This window comes from Vulpes vulpes, chromosome 10 (assembly GCF_048418805.1).
Source record: "Vulpes vulpes isolate BD-2025 chromosome 10, VulVul3, whole genome shotgun sequence".
NCBI classification, from domain to species: Eukaryota; Metazoa; Chordata; class Mammalia; order Carnivora; family Canidae; genus Vulpes; species Vulpes vulpes.
In genome coordinates this window covers 55,827,549-55,840,618 of record NC_132789.1, presented here as the reverse complement: position 1 = coordinate 55,840,618, position 13,070 = coordinate 55,827,549, and the positions used below count along the sequence as shown (strand labels likewise).

The 13,070-nt window shown below is 42.6% G+C and overlaps 1 long non-coding RNA gene across 1 annotated transcript; it reads left to right on the top strand.

The window, feature by feature from the left end:
• Positions 1 to 6,503: 6,503 nt before the first annotated feature.
• Positions 6,504 to 12,336, top strand: LOC140594209 (uncharacterized). The gene is made up of 2 exons (XR_011994865.1): positions 6,504 to 10,420; positions 11,598 to 12,336. It is a non-coding gene; the product is annotated as an uncharacterized lncRNA (long non-coding RNA).
• The last annotated feature ends 734 nt before the right edge of the window (positions 12,337 to 13,070 follow it).

The window sequence follows — 13,070 nt, the reverse complement described above, 5'->3', positions numbered from 1 at the left end:
CTGGATGGAACCCGGGTAGGCGCGGGGCCGTCGAGGTTCGCGTCCCGAAGTCCGAGGGGCGGACGGGCGGGCGGGGACCAGCCCCTTCCTGGGCGCACCCGAGCCGCGCCGGACACAGGGAAACACCTGTGTTCCTAGCCTTTCTCTCTGGAGGACTCCGAAGTCTTGGGGTCCCCCTCCTGTGTGCGAACGGCGAATGCAGCTAGGGAAAGATAAGAAAAAGCAAATGGAAGCCCCCCCCCAAGATAACAAAATGATAGTCCATAGATTTTTTCTTTTTTTTTTTTCTTTTCCCCATGTTATTCCCCATAGCACGCTGTGCGCTTGGACGAGTAGGTAACGTGCAGGTTAGGTGCCTGATGCTGCGGGAAGCGCATCCTTGCGGCGAGGCGTCCGGGAGACGGAGAAAGGGAGTAAACGGTTGGAGGTCACGCCCAGGATTGCAGAGCTTGTTAGATGACAATTAGATTTAAACCTGGGCAGGTTAGGGATGCCTGGGTGGCTCAGTCATTTGACGGTCAGACTCGATTTCAGCTCAGGTCACCATCCCAGGGGCTGGGAGATTGTGCTTCGGGCTCAGCGCCTGGGTTGGCTTGAGATTCTCTCCCTACCCCCTCCATGCTCAATAAATAAATAAATAAATAAATAAATAAATAAATAAAATAAACCTGGGCAGTCTAAGTCTGAGCTTCACCTTTATTATTATTATTATTTTATTTTATTTATTTATATTATTATTATTATTTTAAAGTTTTAATTTATTTATTCATGAGAGACACAGAGAGGCAGAGACACAGGCAGAGGGAGAAGCAGGCTCCCTGCGGGGAACCTGATGCGGGACTCGATTCCGGGATCTCGGGATCAGGACCTGGGCCCAAGGCAGATGCTCAATCACTGAGCCACGCAGGCACTGCTGATCTTTACTTTTAACCATGTGCTCTACTGGAGATTGTTGGCGTTTGAATGCAAATGAGCAAGTTAACTAGGAACCATAGGCCCAATGTCGATTATGATCGCCATAGCAGGAGATCTAAGGAGTATTTTCATAGCTGCCTAGAGCCTAGAGCCAAGATCTGGTTCTCCACATGGGTTCAAGGGACAATTCCTTTAAACCTCATACAGGCCTCTGTTCCTGAAGAGAAACGTAGAAGAAGGAGGTTAGTGGGGCAAATTATAGGTACTGTCACTGCAGTTGATCTCAGGGCTGCTACGGCCCCCATCCACTCTCTCCTTTAATATCCATTCTAATTTCCCCTCACCCCCCTCTATCATGTTCTCAGGTCTTAGTGGCTGACCTGGTATTATGACCCAAACATTCATTCCTGTGGGGTCCAAACCCTTCATAGTCCTATCTCTCTCTGGCTGAGATTGGTAAACATCCATACTCGCAGTCACGATGGAGCTTGGGAATTCTAGGAAGCACCCAAATAGATCACTTGGGTTCTACATGCATTCCTGTCTATCCCCACTGTGTAAAAGCAGCCCTATCTCCTTCTTCCTGCTAAGCAGGACTGTTTCACCCTGACAGTCTGGTAACTCCTCTTTCTTTTTTTTTAAGATTTTATTTTTAAATGATCTCTACATCCAACATGGAGCTCAAACTTGCAGCCCTGAGATCTCATGCTCTACTGGCCGAGCCAGCCAGGCACTCCTCGCGATGCCACTTCTTATCTGCTGGTCCCTGGACCCAAGAAATCCAAAGTGTCCTGGCAGCAGCTGTCGTATGTAGTTGAATGAGAACTTCAATGTGTCCCTTGGCGGGAGTGCATCCACTTTGGGTACCTGGACCTTTGGCCCTGCAGAGCTCAGAGTTACAGACATGAACGTGCAAAATTTCCCAGTGGGTCAGTGGGCATGTTGTTAAGTGGAGCGACTCCTGCTTCTGCTTTCTGGTTGCTGAAACCGTGAATTCCTTCTATTGAGGACACAGTATAACCTGGAGGTCTCTGGTTTAATAAATACACGATATCCTGAAGAGGGGTACCCATCCTTTCAGAATGTTGCCTCTGAGCTGTTACTATCGCTGTGCCTTTAGGAAGCCAGTCTCCCCCCCTTTCTTCCCTCCTTTCTCTCCCCTCCCCTCTTGCCTTCCCCTCTCTCTCCCCCTCCACCTCTTTCTTGGAGCTGGAGTGGGCCGTGTCTTTTCTTTTGGTCTGAAGTAAACACCAGTCAACTCTTCTCCTTAGTCCTCTACTTTCTTGCAGAGGTGAAGTGATATTACTGAAGTATCTTCAGCAGAAATTAGCAGAGCTGTTCTGAACTGCAAGTAAATAGATTGTCATAGTTTAGCTAATTCTTGGTTATAGCCCTCTGTGACTTTGGTTTTACTTATTGAGCTAGAAGAGCCATCTGGTGATCATCTTCACTGCCTTTTCATCTCTGATGTTTACCTTTTATCTTTCCCATATTTGATAAATGATTTGTCCTCACTTGATCCACTGATGCAAGGTACACAGGAGGTTCCAAGCCATGGTCTTGGTGCCAAATGTGTAACGTTCCTGGTTATGACAGGCTCTTACTGAGATAGAAAGATTTTCTCTTCTTTGTTCAAACAAACCCCCAGGAGCTAGTTGGGGAACTATCCAGTCCTCATTTGTAAGGCACATGGATACTGACGTTACTGGTTATTACTTGTGATAAATAGACAACATCCTCTTTCAACCCTTTCTTCATAGATTAAAGCTCAATTTTTGACATATGCTCTATAATTATTGCAAGCAAGGTATGTGGGGAAAGGATTTTTAAAATGCAGGCACATGTCTACTTATTCCCTACTATACATATGGCATTTAGCATAGTGCTTGACACATCAAAGGCACTCAGAAATGTCAAATAAGTACTAAAGATCTAAAAATGTCCCTCTGTTGTCTTCACATAGAGTATATATATACATAGAATCAAATATCCTTTGTTTCTTGGTGGCCATCAGGTAGTTTTTATTTTTTCAATGGAATTCCATGGGCTACATTATCTGTATTCCTCTCGTGTGGTCCTCTTTTCCTACTTAGGAACTTCTAAATGCCTTTCCTTTTGTTGTGTTTTAGACATTTTTCAGAAGGCAAAGGTTTTGTGTTATTTCTGCTTATGATGGGACTCTATGTTCTCTATTTCTATAATTAGGTTCCCACCTTTTGCCAAAGAATGTTTCTTTTGTCTTTGAAGATTGATTCTGTGTCTTGTATTTAATGTTCATTTTTGGAATCTCAGTATATTTTAGATCGATTCTCTGGGAGCCAAGTGAGATGCATTACCCTTTTTTTCCCCATGCAATTAAGGGGAAAATGTCATTGTTAGCCAAATTACCAAACTCATTCAAATGTCAGATGTTTAGGTTCCCGACATTTGACTAAGCTTTGTAAACTATACTTGATACAATGTAGAAATGGTGATATAATATAAAGATATTAATAAATTCCAAAATAGGAATTTCAGGTTAGTAGGTCCTGTTAATAAGTTTGGGGACCAAGGTACATATTCAGCAGGTAGACATTGTGCATTTCCACCAGCTGGACTGTTGCTGGAATGCAATTAACATGACCCTGGTCTCAGGATGATGGTTGTCCAAGAGAGGATGAGGCCAGGAAAATTCTTAGAGTGACAGAGACTCATTAGATTGGCCAAGTTGAGTGAGAATAAAATTGTTGAATTTCCTCACTACTTACAGCCCAGCCCATTGACAAGTCCTTGAAACAGGCAGAGTGACATTCCTCTAGCGACTCAGCTGCCCCACTGTTAATACTTTGCTCAGGGCAAAAGGCAATCTTAGCTCAACCCTCAGGATCCTGTAGGTCTACTTTAACATATAGATATTCCTTTGGAAGCTTCCTTTATCTCTACCCGCCCACCCCCAAGATACATGTTGGCAATCATCCCCTAAGTATAGGACCCCCCAATATACATCTGACGGGTCTCATGACTCAGGTTTTACTAGACAGTAATAAATGACCTTTTCCCAACAATAGCTGGCCCCCTCAGGGTCCTGGAAACCTTGCTTCCAAAATTCCTTAGAGACTTACACCATCCTTAACCCCTCCAAACTTGAAAATATACAATGGGCCCCTCCTCATGACCCCAGTGCAACTCCTCAAGTGCCCTGACCCTGCCTTAACAAGGGGGAGGGGGGGCTTGCTGAACTGTACCGTTTTTTTTTTTTTTCTCATTTTGGACATGTATTTTATTGTATAGAAATTTCCTGCCGAATTTGTCAAGAGATGCGTATGAGAAACTAAATTGGAGAACAGGGACAGGCAGGCCTGTCAGCTCTTCCTGCAAAACCACACAACACTGGGACAACAATTAGCCGAGCTTTAGGGTACAAGGTGATGGACCACGCAAGGTACCAAAGATGTCTCAAAAATTCTTTCTTGGCTGTCGCCTTTGAGCTCTACTGTCTTTCCTATACCATATGGTGCCCAACATGGAGCTTTGAGTCCTTTCACCTGGACTCTGAACCCCAGTGCAGACTTGGTGAGTACTTTCTCTCCTCTTCCTTTACTCTCATTTCAGGGGCTTTTCAAGGAATGTAATCTTTGTTTGTTTGTTTTTTAAAGATTTTATTTATTTGACAGAAAGAGAGCCCAAGCAGAGGGAGTGGCAGGGAGAAGGAGGGGGAAAAGTTTCCCTGTGGAGCAGGAAGCCCAAAGCAGGGCTCTGTTCCAGGACCCTGGTATCATGACCCAAGCAGAAGGCAGATGTTTAACCAACTGAGCCACCCAGGGGCCCCAAGGAGTAGTCTTATTAGGATACTTTCCTGTTGATTGCTCAGGCTGTAATCCTCTAGCCTGTGGCTATTCTACAGGGAGGAGGAAGCCTGTTTTTTGGCTGGAAGTTAGTGCCTAGCTGGATTGGTAATAAGACCCAGAAACTCGATGCCCTCTCTTTATTCCTGTCCGAATACAAAGTTGTCTGTTTGGGGCACGGGATAGCCACCCAAGTCACCAGGATAGCTGCCAATCTTAAGACCCTGTGTGATGTTTCCTCCTCATTGGCCTAATGTGATTCCCCTTAGCATCCTGGCCTAGCTGCTTCTGACAGCAGAACTTCCACTGGGAGCGGGCCAAAATCAGTACCCAATGGAATTAAAACCGAATGGGGGACTGTTTCCTAGGGAAGTTGGCTGTAAGGACTACGTGTGTTGGAATGTTGCTTAGATCATGATGGATTTTTATCTTTACCGTTTTTTGTCAGTGTCCTCTACTAACTACTTAAGCTACAGAATTGGGTAATTTCCCCTTGTAAAACTCTTCTAGTGTTCTCCATGGGCTAAAAACAGGGTGCTTCAAGGCACCCAACTGTAGCCTAGGATGCGAAGAGGAGGGTGTGTGTGACGCTAACATCCCTCCCACAGGGGCCTTTATCATCAGCCGTAGTCATAGCAATTTTTGTTTGAGGGACGCCTCCAGTTGCTTTGACACCAGGAACCTCTGACATATCCTACGGGTGGGATGCTACCCCAGGAGTGGCGGGGGGTGGGGGTGAGGGTGGGGGGAGATTTTCTAGGTAATGGACCTTCTCGACTTCTCTTTTCTTCAGTTCCTAAGGGCTCTCCCTGGGGGTGCCTTTTAACCCACTGGAAACCATTCAGACTGCAAGACTTAGGAAAGGACTGATCTCCTGTCACATTGTGTGGCCTCAGGAGGATCCATCAGACCTCTTCTGCAGAAAACAGGGAAGAATGTGTTTGCCCGAATGTGTCTGGCTAGTAAAGCACCCCCTGACACATTGGATGATAATTATCTAGATAGGCTTCCTCCAGATAAACCCAAGAAGAGCACCCCCTGGATCTAACACCACCCACTCCAGATTTCCCCACTAGGGTCTCTGGTAAAAAGTGACAATAGGAAGGGGATCCCTGGGTGGCTCAGCGGTTGAGCATCTTCCTTTGGTCCAGGGTGTGATCCTGGAGTCCCAGGATCGAGCCCCATGTCGGGCTCCCTGCAGGGAGCCTGCTTCTCCCTCTGCCTGTGTCTCTGCCTCTCTCTCTGTGTCTCTCATGAATAAATAAATAAATAAATAAATAAATAAATAAATAAAATCTTTAAAAAATTGACAATAGGGAGGATCCAGATGGGACATATTTGGTATTTAAACTAAGTTAAGGGATCCCTGGGTGGCGCAGCGGTTTGGCGCCTGCCTTTGGCCCGGGGCGCGATCCTGGAGACAGGGGATCGAGTCCTACATCGGGCTCCCGGTGCGTGGAGCCTGCTTCTCCCTCTGCCTGTGTCTCTGCCTCTCTCTTTCACTATCATAAATAAATAAAAAAAAATTTTTAACTAAGTTAAGTTTGGCGGTTTAATTAAGATAGACATCTTTAAAGTTATCAGCATTAAATATGAAACTTTTATTCTATCTAGGTTTGGTAAAGGTCAAGTAAGCTTGTGTTATCTCTGTTGCAATTTGTCAGCAAAAAATGATTTAAAATGATGGTGAATCTGCTCTGTCTCTAAGTTTTCATGGGTAATTGTTAAGATAGCTTTCAAAGTCTTTGGTAACATGAAACTTTAAAGTTTTGCTTGGATGATAAATGGGGTTAAAGTCATTGGACATCTAGGTCTTTTCCAAATAGCAGAAAGTGCTAACATATTGATTACTGGACATAGGTTTTTGTTTTTGACTTCTTTTTTTTTCTTTTAAAAAATTTTTTATTTAAATTCAATTTGCCAACATATAGTATAACACCCAGTGCTCATCCCGTCAAGTGCCTTCCTTAGTGCCTGTCTCTCAGTCACTCCATCCCACCACCCTCTTCCCCTTCCACAACCCTGTGTTTGTTTCCCAGAGTTATGAGTCACTCATGGTTTGTCTTCCTCTCTAATTTTTCCCCACTCAGTTCCCCTCTTTTCCCTTGTAATCCTTTCACTATTTCTTATATTCCACATGTGAGTGAGACCATATGATGATTGTCCTTCTCCGATTGACTTATTTCACTCAGCATCATAACCTCCAGGTCCATCCACGTCGAAGCAAATGGTGGGTATTCGTCCTTTCTGATGGCTGAGTAATATTCCATGGTGTGTATATATATTTTTCGACTTCTTGAGAAATTAAGGATATTTGGGTCTGTTGGTAAACATGCTTTGTGCTTAACTGATTCATAAATTTGCCATCTAAAGAGTTCTGGTGTAACAGTTCACAACTGGTTACTACTTAGTCTTCACTGGAGACTAAAGTTTCTAAGTGCAAAATTCTGCTAAATGTAATTAAGATTGATGGAAATAAGGGAAGCAACTCTGTATGCAGAAAGGTAGGAGGTATGTAAGAAAGATAATGGGAATGGAAATACATTTTTGTTGAAGGTGAAAGAAGGTGATTTTATCCTAAATGAGACCGGTTGTTTGGAGAGAAATGGCTGGGGACAAAATCTGAATGCATAGGAAAGTTGTAGAAAATGGGAAAACTTTGGAAAGGAGTTTTGTGTTTGGTCAGGATGGACTAAGACTGAAATGAATGAATTTTAAAAAGATTGAAAATCTGCTTTCCTTCTGTTAAGAGAGAGTTTTCTTGAATTGTTGGTCTGCTCTTGATTAAAAAATGTAAACAGTTGTTTTTTCTTTGCTTGCCCAGAAAAATGATTTTCTAGGTTTTACCTTTATCAGGTCTTTGATGATCCCTAATCCTATTTAGTCATGTCAACCTTTTCTAAGGTTTGAACAAACTTCCTCAAGATTAAATCATAAACGAAGTTTTGTTGACAAATTAGGCTTGTCTATTTGGCACATTACATTCTGGTATAAGGTCATTGCACCACCAGATATTCTGATTATTGAAGTGTTACGTGTCACAGAAGTAGCTGAATTTCCTTGTCAATTGCATCATAATGAACTTTCAAATTGGATCATTACCAGTGTCCTCCATTTCTGAGTTCTTTTCATTTATAATGGTTCCTATTCCCTTGCAAAATGAGTTTCATCTTCAAGGAGATTCGTAAAAAGGACTTAGGACAAATATTTTTAAATTCCTAAAACTGAAATGGGTAAGAATTTCCAGAACTAATTAAGAGACTACATTCAAACTGAACAAGAATTATTCACATGGGAATAAATGAATTTAAAAAAATGACTGTAGTTTTGTGACTCTTGTTTGAAACATCGATGATTCTCTAATGTTTGCTCTTCCAGATTAAGGAAACTTTCTCTTAGGATACCTATGACTTACAAAAATGTGGTAAATTATCCATTTGTGAACAAATTAAAGCATTTGACTCCTCTCTCTACCTGAACTCTCTGAAATTCAAAAGGTCTCAGTAAGTATTCTTTCTTCCATGGCAATCATAGTCATTTGCCTTTGTTCAATTAAGAATCTGTCTTGCAACAGAACACCATTGGAAATATTGGCTATTTTACCAAGGTTTTGACTGGAACGTCATATTTGAGAGAGACATACATAGACTCAGATATGACAAAACAGCTTTAAGGAACTAAGGTTGACTTTATGAAACCTGGAGCCATAAATCCCATTGGAAATGTTGGCTTGACACCTTGCTTACAGAGTTCCTAGCAGCCTTACCAGGTGAGCAAAGAATGTCACTTTCTGGCAGGTGCAGGAACTTCAGGATATATATTGGGGACCTCATGAAGAGGAATTCACCCAAACTTAGAGGTCTGGTAGGCAACATCTGATGGCAAGTATTTGGCTTGGTTTCTGGCCTTGAGGCTAAGAGTTCAGCTTAGAGATTCCTTATAAAAATTCCGGCAAAGCAGATTTTAAAAGAATCTATATGGTCAATTGCTATTCTTGCTGAGCTTATGTAAATAATTAGGCCGATTTGTTAAAATCAGATTTGTTTTACAAACAAATTAGCCTTGATTTGGCTATCTCTGGGAATAAAGGTAAGTTTAGAGAGAAAAATTATGTTTCAATAACACACCTTTGCAGATGTTAAATCCTAGTTCTGATTGTCTTTGGATGTTGTTTGCCTAAGCTAGACAGCTTTAGGAGAATTTTGGAGAAATTGCCACAGTAGCTCATGTATAGACAATCTTCATGCTTGTTAGTCTATGTAGATAATAGCAAGACCCCATGGGCATATGATTATTTGAATAGCTGAAAAATGGAATAGATGCCACAACAATTGTATAACTTTAGCTTCGATCAATTCCGTAAGGCTGGGATGACAAAATCGCTCCTTAAAAGCCAGGCCATAACCTTGCTCCATGGGGTTAACTATGGGTTTGTGGAGATAATGGATGACCACACTTTATGATTAGATTGGATGATGCACTTGGGGATGCTCTTTTCTCCTGAAACAAGTCTTCTCCCACTTGCCAATGATTGTTAAGACTGGACCTCAAAGAGGGCTTCTTGATGATTTTACCCCTTAGGCATATTTATCCTAGAAGCCACCTCTGTTGATGTATAATTGCAAACAAATGTTTTAGCCAAGCATGCAACAGCTCTCCTGGTAACAGGAGCCTCAAAGCTCACTCTGGAACAGTAATGACTGTAATGACTTCACATCAGGTCCAGAGTATCTTAGCGATCAAAGGCCAGCAATGGATGAAGGAAAGCCAGCTTATTTAATACCAGTCTATACTTATGGATATACCTCAAATAATACTTAAAACCTGTCAGATTTTAAACTCAGCTATCCTTATGCCTGGACCTGACCATCGTACCTCTATAGAGCACAACTGTTCAGAGGTTATTGATTTTGTTTATTCTAGTCAACCAGATTTATAAGATCCCTCCTTTTTAAAAAGACGTTATTTATTCATTCATGAGAGACACAGAGAGGGAGGCAGAGACACAGGCAGAGGGAGAAGCAGGCTCCGTGCAGGGAGCCTGATGTGGCTTGATCCCAAGACCCCGGGGGTCACGCCCTGAGCCGAAGGCAGTTGCTCAACCACTGAGTCACCCAGTCATCCCAAATTAAATCTTAAAAACAAAAACAAAAACAAAAACAAACATGATCAAAGCCCTAAATGACACTCAAAATGGCATTTTTCTAGTGAATACTGAAGTAACACAAATGTGTAAAGCAGTTTCACAAAATAGAGTGGGATTAGATGTATTAACTGCTGCACAAGGTGGAAGTTGTGCTATCATAAAAAAACAGAAATCAGGGTATACATTCCAGATTACCAACAAAATCTTTCTGGGTTTCTGATAATGAATACTCAAATCAGTCAAATCTCTTTCCTTTAATGATTGGTTAAACTCCTGGACTGAAAATTTTTGTCAACTATCAAAGGACTCTTATTTGAGCTTCTTTTTCTTTGTATTATTCTAACCGTGTTTGCTGTTTTCTTCCATGGCTCTCCACCTGGTGCCGAGGCTCCTTCACTGCTGTAACTTCGAGCCCACAGATAATCCTTCCCGCTCGGGAAGATCCACGCATGTGGTCTTCCTTGGCGTCTACTGCCTTTGCCTTTCCTAACTCCTATATCTCTAGGAGACCCGATGGACCAGTGTCGACCCATAGGTAGGGACATCTCTACACCCCTATTCGGCAGGAAGAAATTACAGAAAATGAGACTTTCTAACCTCAGCAACCTTAAAGATTTAAGGGTCACACTTGTTCAGGGGAGGGGCACCTGGGTGGCTCAGTCACGTATGCATCTGCCTTTGGCTCAGGTCATGATCCCAGGGTCATCGGGCTCCCTGCTTAGTGGGGGCCTGTTTCTTCATGCCACTCTCCCTGCTTGTGCTCTATCTTGAATAAATAAAATCTGAAAAAAAAAAAAAAAAAGCTACAAATTTTCAGGGGGGATTGATGTGGGAAACAAAAGCAGAAGAAAAGTTATTAAATTTCTGTACTACTTACAGCCCATTGACAAGTCCTTGAAACAGGCAGAGTGACATTCCTCTAGGGACTCAGCTGCCTCTCTGTTTGACACTTTGCTCAGGGCAAAAGGCAATCTTAGCTCAACCCCCAGGATCCTGTAGGTCTACTTTAACATAAATATTCCTTTGGAAGCTTCCTTTATCTCTATCCGCTCCCCCCTGCCCAAGATACATGCTGGCGATCATCCCCCAAGCACATGACCCCCCAATATGCATTTGATGGGTCTCATGACTCAGGTTTTACTAGACAGTAATAAATGACCTTTTCCCAACAATAGCTGGCTCCCTCAGGGTCCTGGAAACCTTGCTTCCAAAATTTCCTTAGAGACTTACACCATCCCTAACCCCTCCCAATTTGAAAGTATATAATGGGCCCTCCTCATGACCCCAGTGCAACTCTACCTGCCCACAGGTCCTGTCCCTGTGCTTTAATAAAACCACCTTTTTGAAGCAGAGATGTCTCAATAATTCTTTCTTGGCCATCAGCTTCGAACCCTAAGGTTTTCCTACATCGCCCTATTTATGAGATTTCTTAAGAACAATATAATATCATAATTTGACATGGTGAGGTGAAAACCCTTTGTTAAAACAAGCTCACTGCAATGGGGGATGAGACATCTTTAAAAAATACTTAAACAAAAAAAAAAATAAAAAAAAAAATAAAAATAAAAAATACTTAAACAAATCATACAATGTACAATATATGCCCAGTATTCATTGACTGACATCCTTCTGATTCATTTCTATGTATCTTAGAGCTATAAGCACTCTTCTCTTTCTTTCTTTCTTTCTTTCTTTTTTTTTTTTTTTTACAGATTTTGCTCATTCATTTGACAGAGATTGAGAACACAAGCAGAGCGTGAGGGAGAAGCAGGCTCCGTGCTTGGCAGGGAGCCAGATGTGGGGCTCTATCCCAGGACCTTGGGATCATGACCCAAACTGAAGACAGATGCTCAACCACCTGAGCCACTCGGCACCCCAGCAGTCTCTTCTTGTTACTCACTTTCCATTGTTGAAGAAAAAAAAATTCACCTAAGTAAATGAGAAGATCTAATTAAGATAGGGAAACTGCAAGGACCCCATTAAAAAAAAAAGAAAGCTGTTTTTTTTTTCTCCCTTTCCTGTTTCTATTCTTGCAAGGACCTACACTCCTATCTTACACATGCCTAAGTGTATATCCTCCTTGTCGGGAACAAGGAGTTAATAATTTCTTTGGAGGCTTCCAGCACAGTGGAGAGCACCTGGGGAGCAACAGACGAGAATAACCGGGCGAAGCCACATGTGTGTATTCCAGACCACTGGCCCTGGACATCTCCATCCTAAGACCCCCTGGCTCCAGGGAATAAGTGATTTATGATGCACTCCTGGTTCCTGTCCTTGTTCTGACCAGTTCCTGGCTGCCGGAGAGGACACATGCACCAGACCACAATTATCAATAAAGAGCCCAGACCCCAAGCAAAGACGAGACTTTCTCTCCTTTCCTTTCTCCGTATCCCAGACCCTCTTTCTGTGTCTGTATTCTCTCTATGTCTTCAATAAACTACTCCCAGTTCTCTGCTCTTGTTTGATTTCTATCCAATGCCAAGCCAAGGACCCTCTGGGCTGGTCCTGTGGGACCCCTTCTGGGTCCTCAAACCTGGCCAACCTGCATCATAACTGGCCTTATTACTCAGTGCATGAATTAGAAACCATCCCATCTAGCAAATAGAGGGGAGCTCAGGAATCATAGGAAATGGAAGGTTTTCATAGGAAAGAGGGTGGAACAAGAAGTTATTAGCAAAAAAGAAAAAAAAGAAAAAAAGGGTTGTTTCAGGTCAGGAAGTCCTTTGCAGATCAGGGGGTTTCATCAGGCCGATTACTGCACTAGTGCTGAAATTTCAGATTGACTGTTAAGAGGTCCTATTCCTGGGGTAAATTCAAATTAATTAAGTCTTTCTTTGCTGTTGTGAGGGGCAAATTATGACATTTTGGCCTTTTGTTCCTTTTCCTTCTCCTCCTCCTTCTCTTTTATTTTATTTAACACCATCAACTGAGAACTACAACCTGGGCTGGCCAATGCCTTCTAGAGAACGGAGTTTCCACCAGTGGCTCCTTGTCATTAACCGAAAGGAAACCTGGGTGATGGGATGTGTATGGCTTAGAGCAAGCCTCCCCAACAGGAGAAATAGAACACAGAGTTTTCCCTTCTGACCAAACCTGTAACAACATCTCTGTACCAGAGGACACCACTTCCTGAGTCAAGCTGGGTGTCATCTGTGAAATCTGGCAGAAAGTGAAAAATAATGACA